At 40.5% G+C, this 23,863-nt stretch overlaps 1 protein-coding gene across 2 annotated transcripts in view; it reads right to left on the reverse strand.

The window, feature by feature from the left end:
• LOC134205849 (uncharacterized) overlaps window positions 1-23,413 on the reverse strand; it is a 116,990-nt gene extending 93,577 nt beyond the window's left edge. The window contains exon 1 of one of the 2 annotated variants that reach the window (XM_062681483.1): window positions 23,110-23,413. The gene's annotated coding sequence lies outside the window, so the exon portion shown is untranslated. The remainder of the gene's footprint in view (window positions 1-23,109) is intronic. The other variant, XM_062681479.1, reaches the window with a different exon arrangement.
• Between the last annotated feature and the right edge of the window lie 450 nt (window positions 23,414-23,863).

The following is a 23,863-nucleotide window of genomic DNA, read 5'->3' on the forward strand; positions in this document are numbered from 1 at the left end:
GGCTGGATGCCAAAACAGACGCTGTTGGAGCCGCACCTCCTTGGTGAACAGACGCTCGATCAGTCGGGTCAAATTTGTTTAAAGTCCCACCCAACACCAGGACTAGGCTACTGCACTTTGAGCGGCACACGGTCGCTTTGATAGGGCCTGTTTGTGGACACATGCAGCTTTTTATAGAAGTTCAACAGAGCCCACTGTCGAACCCCACCACAACCAGACAGGACGCACCTCTCACTCTAGCTGATGTCAGAAGGACAGTAGTGCCCATGCTACACTACCAGCTAAGTACGCAACCCTTAGCTGGCGGTCAATTGTCGTCGGCAGACCCGTGGAAGCGTGAGTATTGGAACTTGTGAGGACCAAAGTTATGTTAGGCGCTCCTTTCCGGTTGTTAACTTACCATTTTGTAGCCCGGGTTGAACAATAGCGTATACGAAAAGTATGAAGTGGTTAGTAGAAAGAAGTAAAATGCTCGAATTGAGAAATGAAACATAATCCGAAAAGTGAACATTGAGGAATTAATAGTGAAAGATGAGACGTTTTATTTCTCATTCTTTATTTCCCACCTCCAATTTATCACCAAAAATCACTTGCTTGCAGGTTTCGTCTCCGCTCTTACGTGGTGTGAGGCCGGCCTACGTCCATTCACACTGTGGAGTTGCTGTTGATATTGGATTTCGATGGCCCGAGCTGTACAACGTAGACGTCGGCTGATGCATCCCCCCTCGTTTGTCGGGTGAAGATCACTGCGTCCAGATTTTAGGACTATTGTGATATACCCTTTTGCTGTGAAATACGCAAGTTATCTCAGTAACATGTTTGTCACTGAGATACCTTGGTATCGACTGAACTCAAGACCATCTATTATTGATGAATAGAGATCCTGAGTTACAGTATGTGACTCCCCCATTCTGGCGAGACTAGCTTTATGAAGCCAACCACGTCCTTGGGGATAAGATCCATATGTCAGCAGGCCCTAAAAAGGGCTTGCTGAGAACTTTGAACCTACGTTGGGTGAGTGCACTGCAATAGCAGAGGATGTGTTCTGATGTTTCTCTCTCCTCGTCACAGAAGCGGCAATTTGAGGTTTGGATTGCTCCGATCTTTTGTAGATGGTATCTGCAGGGGCAGTGTCCAGTTATTAGACCGGTGTAGATGTTGAGATCCCTTTTGTTGAGACCTAATAGTTGTTGGGTTTTCTTGGGGTTAATCGTTACGAGCCTTTTGGATTGGCTCGTATGGGAAGTGCATTCCAGTTTGATGTGATTTGACTTACCATATATGTGTTCAGTTCCATTTTTACAGAGCAGTCTGAGATCCTGCAGAAGGGCTCAGGGCCAATGAACCTTTCATTAGATCCATTCCTGGCTAGCTCATCAGCAATCTCGTTTCCCTCTAGACCCGTATGTCCTGGGATCCAATATAGGTAGACTCGATTGCGTATGGATAAGTTTTTCAAAGCCAGAATGCATTCCCACACTAGCTTTGAGTTACAAGTGTAGTTATTAAGCGACTTAAGTGCCGCTTGGCTGTCAGAGAAAATACATATTTCAGGCATAATAACACGCATTCTAATATTGCATATATTTCCGCCTGAAATACTGTGGGCCACTGTCCTAAGTGGACAGAAATTTTTGTTGTAGGGCCATAGATTCCGGATCCTGTCAGATTATTCATTTTCGAACCATCTGTGAAGAAATTTATAGAGCCTGTTGGAACGATGGGTCCACCTCCTTCCCACTCCTGGCGGGAAGGAATGAACACATCGTAAGGTAAGTCATAATTGACTACCGTTTCCATCCAGTCACTACAAATTCCTATTGCGGGATTTATGGCAAATTCATTTAATATGCTGAGGTGACCCGTAAGGTCTCCCGACAGCAGTGTTTTTGTTCTCTTTAACCTTAGAGCACTTTTTTCCGCTTCCAGCTTTATGAATTGATCTAACCGGGGCAGGTGAAGCATTGCGTCTAGGGCCAAAGTGGGTGTACTACGAACTGCACCAGTGATGGCTATGCAAGCGGTGCGTTGGATTTTGTTGAGCTTAGCCCTTGCAGCAGCCTCATTAGTTTTAGGCCACCAGACAAGGGAAGCGTAAGTTGTCCTGGGACGGACAATGGTTTTATATATCCACATGATCATACTTGGTTTTAGGCCCCATCTTTTACCAAGGGTGTTTGAACAAACCCAAAGTGTATTGAGACCTTTCTGCACAACTGATTGGAGATGAGAGTTCCAATTAAGCTTTGCGTCGAGTATGACACCTAGATATTTTACTTCACTTGAATAAACTAATTGTGTTTGATTCAAGCAAAGGGGTTTCAGTTGTACCTTTCTCCGTTTGGTGAAAGGGATAATGGAAGTTTTTGTAGGATTTATGCCTAGTTGATACTTTTGACACCAGGAAAAAGTGTGATTTAGGGCAGATTGCATTCTTTCCACGATAACACTTTCGAATTTGCCTCGTACAATAATGACAACGTCATCAGCACATCCAACCACTTCGAAGCCTCTTCTCTCTAAGCTGTCTAGAAGCTCATCCACCACCAGTGACCACAACAAAGGAGAAAGCACTCCGCCTTGCGGACACCCCCTTGTTGCTTTAACAGTGATGTATGAACCGCTAAGCTCAGAGGAGATTTTCCGATTAGCTAGCATGTACCCAGGTAACAATGCATGGGTCGAATTTTCTCCTCAACATTGCTGACCCTATAGACGAATAAGAAGCGTTATCGAATGCGCCCTCAATATCAAGAAATGCTACAAGAGCAACTTCTTTTGCATTAAGTGTTTCTTCGACTTTTTGAACTACCGTATGTAGTGCCGAGAGCGTAGATCTTCCACTTCGATAAGCGAATTGGTTTTTGACAAAGGCATTGCTTTCATAAATTTGTGATTTATGTACTCGCATAGTACCTTTTCCATAATTTTGAGCATTACAGAGGATAAACTTATCGGCCTGAATGCTTTGGGGTTGGTTTTATCTCTCTTGCCTGCCTTCGGAATGAAGACAGCCCGGATTTGACGCCAATCGTTAGGTATGTGCCCCAAAATCAGACTCGCCTTAAAATCTCAACCAAGGGTGGAACCAGTGTTTTCTCCTCTTTTTGGATCAACGCTGGAAATATTCCATCCATGCCAGGAGACTTAAATAGCTCGAAAGATCTCACAGCCCTCTCAACCCTGGCCCGAGTGAAAGCTTCCTTTGCAATCTTTATTGCGTCTTTTATAGACCCAGAAACCCATGGTTGGATCTCTTGTGGATCTGAGACAGCAATTCCAGTGCCTTGGTCGCCGATGCTCGCCCCAGGGACTGAATCAGCGAAGTGGATCTTTAACAATTCGCTCAGTGTATCGCTAGGCTCTACAGTGAGCGAACCATCCGTCTTTCGGAGGCTACCCACACCATTGGAGTGGTCTTTTGAAAGAGTTTTTTGGAGTCTGGCCACTACGGGTGTATTCTCTATGCTTTCACACATTAGAATCCACGATTTCCGTTTGGCTGACCTTATTTCTTTGTTGTAGTTCGTCAGGGCCTTTCTGTATAGGCTCCAATCGCCGGTTCGCTTAGCACGATTGAACTCCCTACGCGCAGTTTTCCTAAGCTTCTCAAGAGTTTTATTCCACCATGGAACGTCTCTACTCGAACTAGTTGATTTAGTTGGACAGCTCTCTTGGTAGGCGTTAAGGATTTTGTTTTTAATGGATTTGGACGCATCTTCCAATTGTGTTATGGACTTGATGTGACTTTCTATGATGTACTCTTCGGATCGTAGGATAGCTGAGTAGGATTCCCAATCAGTTTTCTTAGGATCTTTAAACGTTTTTCCATCGTTAGACCCCTTCCCATTCGAAGATGATGTGTTTATGGTCTGACATTGATATTTCTTCAGAAACATGCCAGTTTTTTATTTTATCAGAGATAGACCGACTACATAGAGTCAAGTCCAAAACTTCCTGACGAATGGAGTTTTCAAACGTGGGCTTGTCACCAACATTACAAATGTCAATGTTCTTGGAAGAGAGAAACTGTAACAGGTACTCACCTCTGGTGTTTATATTGGTACTTCCCCATACGGTGTGATGTGCATTTGCGTCGCACCCTATGACGAAGGGGATGTTGTGTCGGTGGCTGTAGGCTACGAGCGCAGCTATTTCTGGAGGAGGGATTTCGTCCACGTCACCTGGGAAGTATGCCGAGACCACCAAGATCTCTCTACTCCCTCTGGCGGAAGGTACCTCCATTCTGACCGCTACGATGTCCCTTTTATGAATTCTGAAATTGGAAAGTATTTACAGTTGTTATGTAATAAAATAGCCGCTCTAGGAGAAAGCTGGCTGTCATCATATACCAACTTACATGAGTGTTGTGGAATACCTTGTATTCTGGATTTATTGACCCATGGCTCTTGAATGAGGGCCACGGTTAAATTCTCTTTGGTGAACCTCCGACAGAGCACACCCGTGGCGCTCTCAGCATAGTGGAGGTTCACTTGCAGAACTTTAGTCGCCATTTCCGGGATTCCCGCTTTTTCCGGACGACGACTGTCCGGCTTTGGATGTTGCGGATCATCAGGATGTCGTTTGGTATTACAGTCTGGGTTTCTCTCTTCCCTGTAGCAACCTGGCCCGCCAGTTTCGCCTCTGTGGTCAAACTGTCGCTTTTTGCACCCCTTTGCCCTGTTTAGATACCTTTGGTTTGGTACCACTAGAGCAGGGGTCGCATGTAAGCTTCGAGCTTTTCCTTTAGAGGCGGACAGACTAGCCTTTATGGTGCTTTTGGGGTGAGATTTACTAACCTCGCCTGAACCGGAGGCTTCCTCAGTTTTCTCTTGGGTCGGCCTTTCAGTTAGCCGAACCTCGCTTGAACAGGAGGCCTCCTCAGATTGCTCTTGGGTCGGCCTTCCAGTCGGATTGGCGGTAGCGGCAGTCGGTTGATCTGTAATCTTCCTTAGTTGGATTTCACCAAATCGGTAGTTGAGGGTGTATTTGAACTTCTTCAACTTTTCCTTCGACGCACCCTCTACTTTGAAGATCCATTCAACATGAATATCTTTCAGATTGGATCGTTTCACAATACGCCAATTAGTTGTTGTGATGTAATTTGGCTTTCTATGAGAGCCTTTATTCGGTCGTCATCATAGCTGGAGCTTTGTGGGAAGAATGCTCGGATCATCTCTGGACGTGGAATCGCCACTTCGTCCATTGCCATCAGCTCTGCACCTTCCCAGGGTTTCATGGATGGGGATATTCTCTTTAACCACTCAGCAGTCTCTTGATCCTTACAGATTAGAACCATGTAACCGGACTTGTAGATGAGGTTGTTGAATTTGGGTTTTATTGGCTCGTTTCGCTGTTGAACTACTCTGAGCAGGAGTGCTTCTTGTAGAAGGTCTAGCTGGGCTGTAGTGAGTTGGACGGTGGGAAAGTCTTTGGGTATTATCCCGACCTTCACGCTTTTGGCCATATCACTGTAGCTGATACCAGCTGTTTTCCTCATGGGTGGGTTTTGTTGTCCAGACACGTTTTTCTGAGGCGCGCGGTTTCAGGACTGTTGGGCGCGCTCTCTCGGATCCAGATGGTGCTTCACCCTTTTTGTTTGGGGTCCTCTGTGGCGGATTTGTCTAGGTCGTTTCTCGAGCGTTTTGAGGAAGTGGGCTCGCTCTCCTTATTCAGGATTATGGACAAGGCCTCATTCCGGTCTTTTCCCTTCTCCCGGAGAGTTCTAAGCTGCTTCCTCTGCGAGCGTGTGAGTGTGGGGATTTTCTTTCTCGGAGCACCCTTGGCTTCCGTAGAACCCTTGTTATCTTCGGATCCTTTGCTACTTGCTAAAGATTTTTGGGGGTTGATGATGATCCTTATACCATCATCTTCGTTATCTGCCATGTCCAACAGGTTGGAGTCGGTCGATGAGGGAGGTTGTAGATCTGGATCAGCTTTGTCGAAACATGTGCTGCTCCGGGAGATAGGCGTTGAGGGGCAGGATATTTCCATCTTCTCCTGCGAACTACTGAGTAGCTGGTCTTCGGTAAAGCCAAGCTGACTCAGAGTATTCTCCACTTCGCTCTCACACGACTGAGAGAGGCAGTCGTCACCTTGAGGGTTGTTTGTAGAATTTGTACTCATTTTTGGTCCCACGAGTAGCTAGGGAAATAAATGTCCGCTGCACCAGTGCCCCGCCGTAGTGCAGTAAGGGCTGCTTACTGGGGTGTTCGCCCTGGTGCACCCCAGGCTCCGTTCGCGGTTGCGCATGTTTAGAACCCCCCCCCATGCACGGGTCGCATGACACCTTGGCATTGGGGTTTATCCATTTTTGCTTTACACGATGGCCATGAATAACAGCCATCGCAACCTTCCTCCTTTACCAGGGCTTAGGACCTGTAGCTCAAGTTCTCAATAGTTTCACAATCTTTCGGACATGCAACTACAGCGAACCATCATTGCTAGCGGCTGATGCATACTTGATCCTGTATGAACTCTGGTAATACGCATCAAGTCGCACTGGCGTATAACATCACAGATTTCACGTTAGAGTTGAGTATTCGAGGTTTGGTGCATTGCCTGGGCCGATTGGATCTCCATGTTCTATGTTGATCTTGATCTGCCACCCGACGATGGCTGGCTGTGGTTTTCGACCATCTCCACTGTTTGTCCGGCTACCGTGGAGTTGGAGTTGTTCATATACAGTGATGTTGATGAGTGGGAGTGTACTACCAGGTCATTCAGTTTACTGTACATGGTAGAGCGCTGTTGCGTTGGTAGAGGAGTATCATCTTCTAAGTCGAGGTCGTTCGATTGCTCTATGGTGGTGGGCTGCTAGAGCGGCCCTTGATTTCGTCGATTACTATGAGAACAACAACAGAGATATAATACATCTATCCTTGCTCTCACTTTAGCGACACCGTTGCACAGGACTCTCGATTTTCTAGACCTCCCTGGGACTCCCACAGATTTTTGAGTGATTCAGACGATCGAAGGCTTCTCCGTGGCTAATCAGTACCAAATGGGGAAGAAGAAGTTGTTCTAAGTGGTGGAGCCAACGTTTAAACTGATCAGTTGGATGGGTGAGTGGCTGACATGTCGCGTCTTTTTCTGGCATCCACCAATTTTTCCAATCATATACTTCGTGACATATCGTAGAGAAGGCGACTATCGCCGGATTTCCTTCCCTTGCATTGTCGGCTGGGGAGTCCACCCCACCTGCTTCTCCCGTCTGCAGCCAGCAGCGTTTGATTCACTTCTCAGGAGCCGCTTTTAGTTGGCAGGACCCAGATTAATGCATTACTAGGTTTCCAATCTGCCAAATTCATGGAAGAGAAGAAGGCGGGGGTAGAAAATTAATTTCCGATGCAAACAAACTCGCTGGCTCTACCATACTAAAATCCAAGATGGCTGAATCGTGATTTTGGGCCAGATTGGAAAACCTAGTAGTGGGCAGGACTACTATTTGTATTCTTTAGAAATGGTTCAGCTGAAAACGAGACGGTGCCTTCTTGAGTCCGTAATAAACGCAAAGCTAGCATCGCGTTTGGCTATCATCTTATAATTGACCTTAATTAACGAGATCCGACAACGCATTGCCCGGATTCAGCGGCTGGAGGAGAGGCTCGGGCAACGAATCAACATAGACCAACTAGAAGCTCCAACTGAGATCGTTCTTTGAAGAACTTGGAACTCGGGTAGTACATATTCTGGAAGGTAGCAGTGTAGAAGAGAAGTGGGGGCGTAGAATGATTTTATCAAATCTCAAAAAGTAGTGGATGTCATATTTGAATTGTCCTAGACCCAACCGGATTGGATTGATACACGCACCAAAATTCGAATGTACTACTCTATCGTGAAATGCAGATGAAGTCTAAAATTTATAATTCCGACGATAACAGTTGGATATCGTGTCCGAGCAACCGATAAATACCAAATACCGATAACAATAGATGTTCGAAATCGTGGATGGAAATGAGTCGGCCACATATTGCAAGGGATCTTAGACGAAATTTGTAAGCAAGAGTCCCTTTAATATTCGTGACCTGATAGGATATATAATATTTATGCCGATAGAGATATATGCTCGTATTTTCACTTTAAATACTCTTGGTGACAAATATATGGTCTATACACAATGCTCAAAATTAAAAAAAAAATCATTAAAAAACATTTTTTTTTCGCCCCCTCGATTAATTACTTCACAACTCACTGTTGTTCGCCCAAATGACATTTTCCGCCAAAAAGCCCTGTCTTACAAACGACAACTTCGATCAAACGGCATTTTCGTCAAATGATCCGTTCGGCCAAACGACCGAACAACATTTTTGGCCGTCAGTATATGTCTTTCTTTGGATAAATGACATTTTCGGTCAGACCATTTTCGGCCTAATATTCGTTTCGGGGGTCTCCAGTAGCCTTGCGAGCAAAGGCGTAGGATTGCCAATCCGGAGATGGCGAGTTCGATTTTCGGTCTGGTCTAGGATGTTTTTGGGTTGGGAACTTTCTCGACACCCTGGGCATAGTGTATCCATCGTACTTGTCATACAAGATACATACTCATGCAATGGCGGGCATAGGACAGCTTTCAATTAATAACTGAGGAAATGCTAATAAAATACTAAGTTGAAAAGTAGGCCAAGTTCCAATCGGAATGTAGAGTCATTGAAGAAGAAGAAGAAATAAGAAGAAGAATAAGAAGCAGAAGAAGAAGAAGAAGAAGAAGAAGAGGAAGATTTGTTTCGATTAAACGTTCGATTGGGCCAAACCAGAGTCTATCATAGAGTTGTGCAATGATTGAAGCCAAATCTACCAATTGGACTGTCAAACCGTCTACCTATCGAGCAAAGTAAACAAATGCTTGTGAGCAAAGCAGAAGAATTGTTATTGCGAATTGAAACGCAAGGATTGAAATGTATTAGACTTGTTCTAGAAACAGCTTCAAAACACTTAAGTAGCAACACGAAACTCGCGTGTTTGCATTGTAACAACTTTTATTTTATTCAAACATAAAGATGCTAAGCAACATGAAACATATAACAAATTAAAATAATGCACGTTCTCTCCTGGTGCCCTGAGAGAGACGGCTAGGTGGTGCCAACTACGGGAAATGACGAGGTTTCATATGACATTTTGGTTCATCAGCCAAATCCTGCAAATATATTTTTATAGCATAAAGCGCTTTTTGTCTACAGCAATTAGTTTGCTGTATTCATAGCTGAGCCTTTGTATAGGATTATTATCCTATTTGGGCACCTCGAATCAATTAATGCCATTTGGCATCAACGATTCGAGCAAACACTTCTTAACATTTTGTTGCCTAAATTCAGGGGGAGAAGGCGGACCGCTGAATCCCTACCCCGACATGTGCGACATCTGGATTTGGTTCGAAACTATAAACAACAGTGTTAATTCTCTACCACCTTTTTGTTATGGCGAGGTAATTTTTATGCACACTTTTGTTTTATATATTTTATCAAAATCAAACACTCAATCATGCAGCAATATAACGATGTGATATGCTTGAGATACCTGCTTGATTATAGGGACTCGAAAAATAATTTATTTGTAGTAACTAACCGAATAAAAAAATGTTCGCATTAACGATTGCGCCCTAACACCGGTTCTAAGCTTCGATGCAGAGTACACGAGCAGTGACAGGCGTATGGGACCCTTGCCTAAATGAAGGCATCAGGGATGCCAGACATACAGACATGTCCGTATTTATACAGACATTTTGTCTTGCATATAGACATCATATAGATTATACACGCTATGCAGACTTTTGATTAAAGTTACAGACTTTTACAGACATTCAGTTTTCGAAAACTTGAGACCGCCAAAGAGAATCCTGTTGCGCTTTCCAATTAAACCATTTTGGGTTGTCTGAAACTCGATTATGCATATGCACAACATGTGATAGATTTAGTTCGGAAAAGGTATTGGAGGGTAATCGCTTCCTTCGGTGGGGTTTGATCCCACGAAACCAGTACGCTAGACAGGTGCTTTCTTTACTAAGCTACGAAGGATCTCCGTCATCCTCCGCAGCTTAGCGGGTACTGATGCAACCAAATACCCAGCACCGGGCACGTAGCCGAACTCTCCCAATACATTTTTAGAACTCACTCTCTCATATGCATTTTTGTTCAATGCCAACAAAGAAGGATAAATATTTAGTACTGTCCGGCTCCTACACACTTGCTTCATCAGCAACGGCGCTCAATGAAGTAGGGTTGTGTGAGGTTGTGCCAGTTGGTCGGCAATTAATAGGCCAATAGGCAATTAACATTGAATGTACAACATTTTGGGTTTTCAAACAAAATCGTTATGGGGGTTTCGTACGGAATTCTATAAAGTTTCCAAGTGATATCCTTTTGGAATTCCGAGCGGAGCCTTTTAGGTGGTTCTAGGCTTCAGAACGGGATCTCTTTTGGGTTCCACGAAGATTTTTTTTTTAATTTCGAACGGAAGGATTCTTCGATTATTTTCGAAAGCCTAACAAGATTCCACTCAGAAGTCAAAATATAATCCATTCTGAAGCCCAACATGATCAAGTTCAAAAGCCCAAATAAAATTCCATGAAAGTGCCCAAAAGATATCCGTTCGTACGAATTTCCGTACAGAATTATGAGAACGTAATCCTTCTGTGATATCGGAACGGAATCCCTTCAAGTTTCTGAACGAAATTCTTTTGGGCTTTCGAAAGGAATCACTACAGACAAACAGACATAACACTTGTCAAATTTCCATCGTTAACTGATTTACTGGTCAATTCAAATAATCATTAGTTGGCCAATCGATCACTCGTGGCGCGCGCATCGTTTTTGCTCGAGTTTGACGTTTGCTCACTACCGCCATCTGGTTCGTGATTTGCCCAACTAACAGAAATCAACAGATGTCGTTAGTGTTTGAACGACGATGATTTTGATGAGTGAATGTTCAATGTGTTATGTCTGTTTGTCTGTGGAATCACTCTGGGCTTCCCAAAAAAAATCTTTTAGACTTCCAAACGGAATTCTGGTGGAATTCTGAACAAAATCATTCTAGAGTTCCGAACGGGATACTTTCCTACGAATTCCTTTTAGACTTTCGAAAGGAATACTTTTGGAACTTAGAGTAGAGCCATCTGGGCTTCTGAACGGATTTTTTTCTGTTGCAGAACAAAGGATATCCTTTTGGGATTCCGAGGCCTTATTAGGCCGAGGATTTGGTTCAAAGGCACAAAAAGAGTTCCGTTTGAAAGCCCGAAAAAGATCAAAGACAAAAGGTTCTCCGTTTGTAAACCCAAAAGATGTCCGCTCCGTTCTTTGAGTTCCCAAACGGATTTATTCCTTTATTGCCTCTCCTCCGACCCAAACTCTTTTGGACTTCCCAACGGATTTCCAGTTAGAAAATTGCGTAAATACTATCAATTTATGCTAATGTAACAACCTAAATATTGATAAGAACATTATTCAGAGCTTTGAAGCGGAATATCTTCCCTTGTCATAATACAAAATAGTATTATTCCATTTAATTCTACCACTTGATTGAAACTTTAGAGTAAATTCCATAATATGTATTTCGACCTCAACAGAAATCTTACTTGAACTCAGAATCTCGTGCTTGGCTCGACTAAGTCTTACACCGACTTTTGATTAATGAAACCTCGATATTCTACGTTGTTGAAAGCGCATGATTTTTGAATAATTTTTTAAATTATAATTTCCTGTACATTCTTAACTTTATACAGACAAATACAGACATTTTACTAAGATTGATACAGACTTATAAAAATTGTATCTGGCATCCCTGTAAGACATTCTTCTTGATTCCAGACGACACAGACTCAACTTACAAAACTGACGCAATCGAACACAAATGACAATGACTCAATCGAATATTTACAACTATTTGAACAAAATAAAACCAATCGTAACAGCATCCTGTGGGTGACTTGGATATCGAATTTAAAAGCTTTAGAAATGAACACTCTCGTAAAGTCACTTGAAGAGTTGAACAAAAAAAAAACGTTGACAACAAGAGCATCATTCAGAATAAGAGTAAGAAAAGCCTCTTTGCGCCACTTTATAATCAGAAACTGTGGGCGAAATAGAATCTGGATAGATGATTTTCTGCTCAACTTGTTATTCGGTAAAGGAACATTCGTCTTATTCAAAATTATCACTTCGCTATTTTGCAGATGCAAATTTCAGTTTCCTGTTGTTCAGGGGCGTCTCGTGGACTTTTGCTACACCTGTTCTACCATGCTGATAAAAAAAAAATCATCAAGCTGAGTGGTTTCGAATGAAAATTGGGCATTTAATCTAATATTACAACCTTTTCTTGTACAACTTAACCAAATATTAGAAGAAAAAAAAAATTTAAATAGAAAAGATTTACAAAACAATAAATGACTTATTTTTCTCTTTTGTTACAAAAATGTTTTAAATTTAGATGCACTTAAAATTTTAGACTCGGAAATCGTCTAAAATCTAACTTGGTAACAGTTGGGCAATAACTGGATATTGCTCAGAATAGAGATCTTTCATATCGGCTCATTCCACCATTCAGGGTACGCTGGTCCCATCGCCGCTAATATTTAAACTCTCACATATATTGTTGCTATGAAAGAAATGTTATTAACCATTATTAGTATAATAATTATACTATATAATTATACAATTATTTTTTGATGCGACCCCAGGGGTGGCATTGTGCATCTCGATTCGAACGTAATTCTATCGAGTCGAACATGTTTGGCATTACGGGTTTCGATTCGATCTCGAAAACGACTCATCGTTCGAGTATGCTCGAGGAGGTACAAGAATAACGAGATGTTTTGGCATTATGGAAACTCGTTAGCACACTGAAAAACGACTCAAGTCGAATGAAAAACACTCGTCACCTTTATAGCTTTCGAATGTTGTTCGAGAGTTTTTTCTTGCTGAAAGTTTTTATTTATTTTTGTTATTATTTCTCTACGGGAAGAGAATAAATTTTTTATTATTGTCTCTTGAGGAAAAGAATGTCATTAGTATACCTACTTTTATAGTTTCCAGACAATATGCAAACTCTAAAGGTGCCGTTAGACGTTGCACGCAAATCACTCGCAACGAACATTTTGCTCGCAGAAAGTGACAACTGTCAAAAATTTACCTGTCTGACTACACTGAAAGTGATTGCATGCAAACAAATGACAACTCGTAAGCAAACGCTCGCTTGCAATGTGTGACTGCTAAGCGTTAAAAATTTTCAACTCGCAGAAACGAAATTGCGCTTGCTAGTGCAGCACTAGCAAATTTTTCGCTCGCAAAAGTGAAAACGTTTTCAGGTGGCAGTGTTGCACTGCAAAAATAGGAATGAAATTAGATTTTGGGTAAGGGTATGCGATAACAAACTTTTTTCTAACGAAACGAAACGAAACGAAATTTACAATGTCTATGTTGATTCGGATCGAAACGAAACGAAATATAAATTTTCTTTCGAGACTTCGAAACGATACGAAATCAATGTTCATTTAATTCGAAATTTTTCGAAACGAAACGAAATTTTAATTTTTTTTCCGCGGAATTTTTGTTAAATTGGTTTTAAATTATGTACACGCATTTCTGATTTCACTTTTTCGTAGTCAAATAACTGTTTTGCGACCAATAAAGTTATAATAACAGAAAAGGCAGTCTGTGATAAATCACCGCATTTTCGCCGCATATACCATTGACAATAAGGCAATAGCCCAGACTTTGTGCCGATTTCAAAGGAATTCATAGTGGAGCGTGTGCTCCCGAATATGATCAATTTTATATCAGTTTCATATCAGCAAGTATAAAAATATAAAGCTATGTCCATTTAGAATCCGGAATAATAAAACATCTGTATCTAGGTAACGTATTGATATACAAATAAGTTTAATGCATCAAAACAAAGGTAATTTATTGTACTTTGAGGAAAAAATATAAATGCAAATCATTTCTAGTTTTCTAGCGACAATTCGCACTTTCTTCTTTATTCCTCTCATCAAACGCTGCACACCTCCGGAGACAACTTCCTTGGCACATTCGTTCCACATTTTGGTCATCTGAGTCGTGTTCCGAGCTGTTTATCCACTTTTCCTAAGCTTCCGCTTCATTATTGCCCAAAATGTCTCGATGGGCCGGAACTGCGGCCAGTTGGATGGATTATGTTTTTATAGTTGAAACCTACATTATTATCGCGGTACAACTGGATGACTTCCCGGCTGTAGTGGCAACTCGCCAAATCTGGCCAAAACTTCACGGGACCTTCATGGGCTTTCATGAAACTTAGTACGCGGTTTTTGAGACATTCTTCCTTGTACAGCTTAGAGTCCATCGTCTTATTCGTCACGAACACTTTGGTCTTTGCTCTGCAGCTGCATATCCCTCGCCAAATCATCAGTTTCTTGGCAAATTTGTCTATAAAAGCAAACTTAATCTCGCAGGAACAACTCCTTGTGCCGTCGACATGCAGAATTTTTGGCCAGGAAGCTGTCCTAAATCCATTTTGACGTAGGATCCACCGTCGATGAGCAGGACAACGGGGGAGTGCAGATTTTTTTCTCTCCTCGCGGCTTCCATCTGGAACAATTTTTGACTCGCTGCACGAAACACCATGAAATGTAACAGAAAGTGGGCGCCTAGGTAGACATACCGCTGTAAAATAATTCTTGTAGCGGTCACTTTCCGTGCCGCTGTAATACAATAAACGATTCCGGATTCTAACTGGACAGTGCTTTATAGAAATTATGGGATTTTTATATACGGATTCAAATATCGTTTAAAACCTTAGTTCACTTAAGAATAATGTAATTATGCTGAAGCATACTTCATTTTGTCTTGTCCGCGTTATTTTATAGTATTGAGCTAAGTCAAAATTAGAAAATGAATGCTTAGAAAAATCATGTGCCCCTTTCTAAAATGCACAAAGATATGTATTTCGGATAGAAACTGAGCTATTGTCTTGTCAATCATAAGTAAAGAACTTTTTTTTTTCGAATTCCATGCGAAGATCTAGAAATGCCCACAAATCTTCAATGTTTCTTACATATTGTGCAAATAGCCAAAGAAGATCTTAGCTTGATTAATTGTACACATCGTAGTTGCTAATCTTGATTGGCCGAGAAACAGCAAATATGCACAGCTCACCAATTAAATAATATTCTTGGGCTACAAAAAAGTTATATTTATTGTATAGGGGAAGAGGCCCCAAAACGCCCCCCTGAGGCAAAACGGCAAATTTTATAGGCTAGACGAAAAAAGTGTCAAAATAACAGATAGGAAGGCTGAAAAAACCGAAATTTTTCACATTTTGACGAAACATCTAACATTTCAGTGAGGCAAAACGCCCTAGGGCAACTAACCTACAATGTACTACGCGTCTCCACGCACTGTCCATACCAGAATGCTGATTCGCCGACGCGTGGTGCGTTGTTTCCTAATAGCTGCCAGCAAGAAGGCGTTTTGCCTCATGAGTTTTCCGGCAGCGAAATATCACCACTTTTTTGAAATGTGAATATTATCAATTTGATTGAGATTTTCTACAATTTTCAGATGGCATCAGTTAGCTATGAGTAATTCTCGCTGAAACCGGGCCACTATTTGCACTAGGTTCTTAAAAATGCCTAAATTTATATTCTTTCGAAAGCTTTCGGCGAGTATATTAAGGATCCGAGTTAAATTCTTCAGAAAGATGAACCCCTCGTTAGTTTTACACGAAATCATTTTAATGGACCTCTCGATTTTTGTCAATTCTTGGCTCACCAAAATTATCATAACTCCAACATTTCTCAGCCGATCGAAGAGATCAGCATATTGTTGGAAAGAGGAAGAGTGTATCCTCTATTTGCAATAGTAAAAATAGAAGCAGCCATATTGAATTTGTCCGCCATCTTGGATTTCTTTTTGAAAACTATTTTTCTGCCAGTTTCGCAACCACCGATTTTGAATATTAATATATCGATGGAAAGCTTAGCTTATATTGTGCATTGTGTCAAAAAATCTCAGGTGTATGTTTTTTCTATCAAAAGTTATATACTATTTACCAATACCAAATTTCTTGAATTAATTAATACAATAACTTGAAAACGGCTCCGTTATGCTCCAAACTTTTGAGCCCTTCAAATAAAACACTGTAGTAGATATGCTTTTCATTTTTGAATCATATTTGGCTTAGAATAGTGTATGAAATCAAGTGTAGCGACCCTAAACGCCATGCAATAATCATCATTTTTCTTCTATTATTAAAGTATGTCATATAAACGAACAAAAGGAAAGATTGGACAGGTTGGAACCTGTCCATTTATGTTTATCAAATAGCAACCGCTGTTGAAAATAAACAACGGATATTTAAGTATAAGCAAAACTTGGCGAATAAGCTGGCCTAGAAATAGTAGCTGACTCAATTGTTAAATAATTGTTTATTTAGAGAGTACGAATGCTCTCGGAGCAGAATGTCACATGAGAGTAAATGTAGGTAGAATGCAACATTCTGCAACATTATTGAAAATGAGAGAAAAATTGTAAACAATAGCCAGTAGTTATAAATAACGTTTTTTGTAAATAAAGAAGAGAGTCGGATTTTGGACTTGGAGTTAGCAAGTCACATCAAAATTGTTCAAGTGTTTTATTTTTCAAATTGTAATGACTGTTTTCCATAAAACTAACCGCTCGAGCTCGTGCACAAGGAACTGACGTCCTAGTATCATATTAACCAAAAAAATAATGTTCTTTGGTCAGATGGGCCTTCAAAACATAATTTGGTAAATCGTACATAACTTTTGATAGAAAAAACATACACCTGAGATTTTCTGACACAATGCACAATATAAGCTAAGCCTTCCATCGATGTATTGATATTCGAAATCGGTGGTTGCAAACCCGGCGGAAAATTAGTTTTTAAAAAGAAATCCAAGAAGGCGGCCAAATTCAATATGGCTGCTTCTATTTTTAATATTGCAAATTGAGGATACACTCTTCCTCTTTCCAACAATATGCTGATCTCTACGATCAGTTGAGAAATGTTGGAGTGATGATACTTTTGGTGAGTCAAGAATTGACAAAAATCGAGGGGTCCATTAAAATGATTTCGTGTAAAACTAACGAGGGGTTCATCTTTCTGAAGAATTTAACTCGGATGCTTGATATACTCGCCGAAAGCTTTTGAAAGAATATAAATTTAGGCATTTTTAAGAACCTCGTGCAAATAGTGGCCCGGTTTCAGCGAGAATTACTCTATATTGTTTAACTGTTGAATGCACAGAAAGAAATAATGAAAAGTAATCGACGCGTAAATAATAAAGACGTGGAAAATTACACTGTTTTGGGTGTACATGAATCTTTTCCAACAAGTTTCCCCTAAATGTATGCAATTTACATAGCATTATGACACTTTTTCGTATAAAAAGTGTCATAATGCAATACAAATTGCATACATTCAGACGATAATATCGTTTAAATTTACGCTCTTTTTGGCATTCCCTTTATGTGCATTACTTTCGTGTAAATTTCAACAACTTTTTCTATCTGTGTGAGGTAAAAATACCCATGAAAATTGTTACAGCTAAGAAATTAAAGGAGTCTTTGCTTAGGTAGGGCATATTGCCCCTCGTTCCCCTACTTGCTTCGGAGTTTCCAATTCATGGCCAATAACGATGCTGGTCTCGTCCTTACAGCTAATTTAGGATTAGGAGAGGAAAATTAGTTTAACACTCATTGTTATAAAAAAAAACGAGAAATGCTCTGCATCTCCGTGTGCGCCACGGGGAAGGAATCGTTGGATAGTAGAGAAGGTAATTCATGTAAGCCCCTTGATAAGCGACTAAATATTTATTGTAAACGAAGATATTTTGAAAACAAGAAGACGAAAACTGTGTTTCAAAACAATCCAACGCAAGATCAATGTGCTTCGTTTAATAAGCTTCTACAATATGATGGATTCCGCATTAAATAATTGTGTGCTCTTCGATACAGACATTAGTTTTATCACTTCGCGTAGCTGGCGTGATCAACATCAACAAGGTCGATTGTACACTGGTTAAACAAATTTCTGCTACGCGAGGTAGCTTTTTTTCACTTCGCGTCTCCCGGACTAGCTGCCGTCCCAGCAGCAACTCGATCGATTCCGCATTCATATTGTACAAATAGTAAAAAATATCACAAAATACATATTTGAATCTTTGAAACGCTGAAGATGTTTAATAGACGAAAACTACATACGTATTTGTCGACTAAGAATTGGGTTATGTAATAAGCGTTAATAGAAAAAATTGTATAACTTAAAGTTTTGAAAACAACTTTATGGTTTTGTTCAGCGGCGCAGCCAAAATTTTTAATAATATAAAGTATGGTTTAAGTTTAAATTTGTTTCGAAATTCCGCGGAATTCCGTTAAATTTCGTTAGAAGCTAGTTTTTTCTAGCGAAATTTTTGTAATTTTACGAAACGAAACGAAATCAAGAAATCAGATTTCGCCTTGCTTAAATTCCGCGAAATTCCGCGGAATTTCGTTTCGAACCACCTAAAACGAAATTTTTCGAAATACCGCATATGCTTAATTTTGGGGCCGAAAAACAAGTTTTTCGTTTTTGTTTATATTTGCATGAGAGTAAATCTGTCATTTGCTTAAAGTAAAAAATTGCTACGTGTGACCTGGGTGGTGCGGATAGAATCGATTTGGTTGTCAAACTGAAGCCAAAATTTTCTATTGTTCCGGAGCCAAACATTGGAGATTGTGGTTATGTTCGTTTCTGATCTAATATTGAGAAGTATTGTTATTATTTTGGGAAAAAATAAAAATAAACTTTGTTTGAGTTTTGTATTCTTTGTAACAAATATTCTCACATTATTTTCGAGTGGAAAATTAGTTGGAATGCAACTAAAAAGCACTCGTTACGATATTTCACGAGATTTAGCAGCTAATTGGAGCATGAATGTATGTAAGCAATCGTAAAGTGTAAACAATCGTAAAATGTAGAGTCTAGCGCATTTGTGCGCTTTCATGCAACGTGGAAAGAGAAATTCGAAGAGCGGGAAATGTTTGACAGCCAAGTAACTGCAAAATAATTTTGTTTATGGGAATGATTTCAAAATATCCCTCTGCTCGCTTGAGCACAGAAAATCGGCTCTATCCGCAGCACCCAGCGTGTGACTGCAATTGCGAGTGCTCTCAGAAATCATTCGCTCGCACGAGTGATTTGCTTGCAACGTCTGACGGAGCCTTAATTATCCCGAAATCCGCGTAAAAACGACTTCAACTAAAATCGTATTTTTGATTTCGATAAATCGCGTGATAAATCTATGAGGAAAATCTGCGTAAAAACGTGTATATTCCAAAATCTACGTAAAAATAGATGATTTAAATAAAAAAACGCACATACCATACGACCCAAGTACATTTAACTAAGATACATGGAAACATCAAAGTAATTTATTATCGAATCATTTTTTAACTTTAAATTATTTAGCTCAAATTTGGATCTGTGGCATACACTCGAATAAACATAAAACTTATAGTTTGTGTCGTAACAATATCACAATTTACAAAACATGTCGTATCGGCAAAATGTTTTAATCGGTTGCAACCACTCTTTAAATAATATTGCTTTTTAAAGTCATTGAGCACAATTTGCTTTTGAGCACAATTAACTGCCTTTCCAACAGGCATCATGCTATACGCAGATGAAATTACTCTTATTCTCTCTGTTTACTCACATTCGCCATGCGCTGAAGGTTGTCTCTCCAGCGGACGGCATACTAAACACGGAGACAGCTATCTCTTATTCTCTCTGTTTACATTTCGTTTGACAGAACATACTCGATTGAACTAGTACAGCACCATTCGAAATCTTGTACTGCGACTGAATGAAGTCGAACGAAATAGATAATGCCGCATTTTTTTCGAAACGAATCCAAAAACTTACGAATCGAGTGATTCGATTCGAGATGCGCAATGTCACCCCAGATTGTGACGACCAATGAGTCACATTTAGAAGCTGAAAAGTGTTCCAGTTATTTAATTTTTCAAATTTAGTGAAAACTATACCTTTTTCTCTATGTTGATTGATTTTGAGTATTCGTAAAAAAGCATTATTTAAAGTCTCTTTTGAAAACGCAAACATTAATTTACTATTGTTCTTGATGTATTGCATATTCATCACGAGAAAAAAGAAAAACAAACTGTTTCTAATCATCGGCGCGAAAGCGTGCGCGGTGCGCCTTTCGGCAAAGCACAGCCCGACACTACGATCGAGTCTAACCGAAGGTGCGTCGCGTCGTTTATTGTTCTCGCAGCGCGTCGAACGGGTTTGACTCCTGCGCGCATAGCAGAACATGCATCTAAACGTGCTTGCTTCGCATGCGATAGAGGATGATGTGAGAAAACGGAGAAAGCTGGCAACGCTCACGCTGGTTCTCTGCGCGCGGAGAACGAGTGAGCATACCAAGGAGGAAATTATTTCAAATCATTTGTCATGGCGCAAAACTTTAAATTTGACTTCTGGCAGTGCTGCTGTTGGTTCTTCATTATAGATCGCACGACTGGCAAAAGCTTTCTATGTGATGGGGTGTGGTATTTCAGAGAAACACACATTTAGCTGCAATTTGACTGTACGCCAAGCATGTGGCGTTAACTTGATCTGCCTACGAAATATTTTGTTTCTTTAGATGTTTAGATGTTAAAATCATTGTAAATTATTTATGTATTATAATTATTTGCCAAGACATTAATTTCTTACTTCTGACCTAAAAATGATTACCTGTTCCATGAACAGGTAGAACGTATGGACGAGTCGCCCCTGACTGTTGTTTTATGTAACTTTACTCGAATTGCATATTGCGAGTAAGCACGAGAAGTGATACTTTTTCAGTCATAGGGTTTCTCACCCCATTCCCGGCCTAACAAGCGCACGACTGCATTATTTAATTGATATTTATGACTAGGGGCAACTTTTCTGAATTTTGTGGGCCGTGTAATATTGCGATGGGGTTCACCTCTGCTGCAAAAATAGTTATTCTTGCTAAACACCGCTTGAAAAAGCGTTTATTTGATTTAAATTAACATGGTGCAGCACTCATTTCAGTCATAGGCGATTGCTTATCCGGCATACCCCAAATCTCCTCGGCATACGCAATATTTTACTCAATCTCTCAACATCTTACTCTCATTCTCTCTCTCGGGACGGTAGAAAATGCGACGTAAACAAAAATATGCACGTTCCACGACAACAAGATGCCAGATGGTATTATTCATAATCATTTTTATTTGGTTGAGAAGATATATTTACTCATCCAAATTTCTTCCAAACACTTAAAAACAATATCTTTTCCACCTTTTGAAATCGAGAGAATTATAAATAACATGATAGCGTCAACGTATTAGACAGTTTTCCTATTAACGATGAAGGATTATCTTCATACTAAAATAAGACTTATGGCCTTTTGGCAGCACTGTACAACTAGAAGTTCTTGGGCCGAGGTGATTTTTTGTTCGGTTTGAGGATACATTTTTAAATGTATTCCAATATGTTTATATAAAATCTAGTGATACGAACAATTACAAAAGATAGAAGTGCGTGAGTTTAGCATTATTGTGTGGTGATAAACAGCCTGAAGCAATGGTTGTATCGAGCACTGTGACGATTTTCAGGTAGGTGTTTATTTGATGATACCGTTTTGTAAAAGTGGAAAGAATCACTCCGGCTCAGTGGTGTTGCAACGAAGAGCAAAAGTTTGAAATCTACATTTTTATTTTCTATAATTGGATCGATTAGGAGTGAAATAAATGGTTGAAAAATATTGAGTATTGTGCGAGATAAATAGGAGACTTTTTTAAAATGATCAATCATAAACCTACGGCTACTAAACAGTATAAATCATTAGCTTTCTGTGCAGTGAGCCGGGAATGGGGTCCATAGGCCCAAGTAGTGATTTACCCTATCTGTTGTAGCGAAAAAAAGGCTTCGTGATAGAAAAGGTGGCGATCGTTTGATGATTGTTTCTTTCCGTATTACGTTAAGTAGAGCCTGGAAACAAGAAAGACGGAGAGAAAATGTAACTCTGCCAATAGTGCAATCAATCTTCTTTATTCAATACGACATATGAAAAAGAATAAATGGTGTATATAAACTCGGAAAAAATGCATAGGTATATATTTTCGGAAGATTTTGATGCAATGATTGTATTAAAATATTACATCTTTGTTTTTATTCAATACAGTATCTGTAAAAAAAAGAGTTACATGTTTGTATTAAAACATGGCAGTTACATCAAGATTTTGTATAAAAATTGTAAGATTTGCTTTTAGGGTGTGATAATGGGTTTAAAGCAAACATTGTGCAATATACTATTTTTGCGGGTTCTTCTAACGTTTGGATGTTAATCCGCAAACTGATTCTTAGAAGCGAAAAACGAAATTTAACTAAAAAAAAACTACTAGGAACAACGTAATTGCCTGCTTCATTGCCTTCGTTTCTGGTAAATTACCTACATTTGAACCAGAAAAATGAACAATATACTTCAATGCTTCAATCATCATTTTCAACTGCAAATAACCATCAATTACCAACCCCTTCGATGACCATCTGATCCATCGTTTTAATTTAATAATCGAAAGTCATCCATCGCCTAGCCTCTATAGGCTGAAGTGTTTGGTTTTTATGTAGCAGGTACCTTCTGTTCCAGTGAACGCCTGTCGAATCGCTTGAACACTCCGAACGAATGTAAATCACATAAGCGTAGTAATCAATCTCAATGTCGAGTGCCACCTCGCACTAACTGACGACTGCACCGGCAGTCGTAAGGCATGCTGCATTGTCGCCGTCGCCATCGTCACCGTAATCGCAATCGTCGTCATAGCGCATTAATCGACCAGCAATAACCGGTAGAGACCCTCTGCAAAGGAATTCCATAGCACTTACAAACGCCGCTCGGAAACGGCCACTGTGATGGAATAATCACCACAACTGTGACCTTGCTTGGTCGATTTCACGGAGCAAAGCTTGGCTCGAATTGTCACTTTTTTCCCTCGTTTTTGCAAAACAATTCAACGATCCACTCGAGCATAATTAAAAACCGCAAGCCAAGGCAAACCAGAGCCCTTTGACACCGACTTGCAGGTTCACGGTTCACACGACACTTACATTATTTGTTGACTGCTGCACACTCTTCTCAGGTCATATTCCCCCTAAAAGGCCCTTTTTAAGATTTCAATGCCTTCACCTCAAGATCGGTAATGACATTTTTTTCTCGTGTCTCACTTTTGTCTTCTTGACACAATTCACAGAACCAGATAAATAAGCCACCAGAACTGATTGATCGATAACAACAAGAAGTACAACAAACAATCTACCCGCTATCAATTACCGCGCCGTACTGGCAATCGAACCAAGGAATTCCAATCGACTTGCAAATAGAACATCGTAAGAGTCGTCCGTTCCGAGAGTTAGACTTCGGACGGGCTTTACCCGCCACCGCAACTAGGCAAACCCGGTCGGTTGAGCGTGGTGGGTGAGCCAACCGCCAACAACTTGATGGAGCATGTAGTGTAGGTATCCACCATCCAGTCAGTGCAGCTCTCGTCCAACCTGCTGTCCGAAGCAATCCGCCAACTAAGAGCTGAGCGAGGCGCCGCGCCACCATTCATTCGTCGATCGGTTTGGGCCATTCGAACGAACCAAAAGGGTTCCATTGCATCATGAATTATAAACTGCTTTCAGATCGTTTGTTTCACCGTTTCTTGATCGAGCTAACTTTAGCTCTGCATGGGCTATAGTGCCACTGGGTTAGCTGTGCGGCAGTGGTGATGATGACGATGACTAACAATGACTGCACGGTGACGTTCGATAGGGTGGGTAAGTCCGAGTAAGTGGGTCGGTTGGGTGGTTCGGCGGTCAG

This window comes from Armigeres subalbatus, chromosome 1 (assembly GCF_024139115.2).
Source record: "Armigeres subalbatus isolate Guangzhou_Male chromosome 1, GZ_Asu_2, whole genome shotgun sequence".
NCBI lineage: Eukaryota > Metazoa > Arthropoda > Insecta > Diptera > Culicidae > Armigeres > Armigeres subalbatus.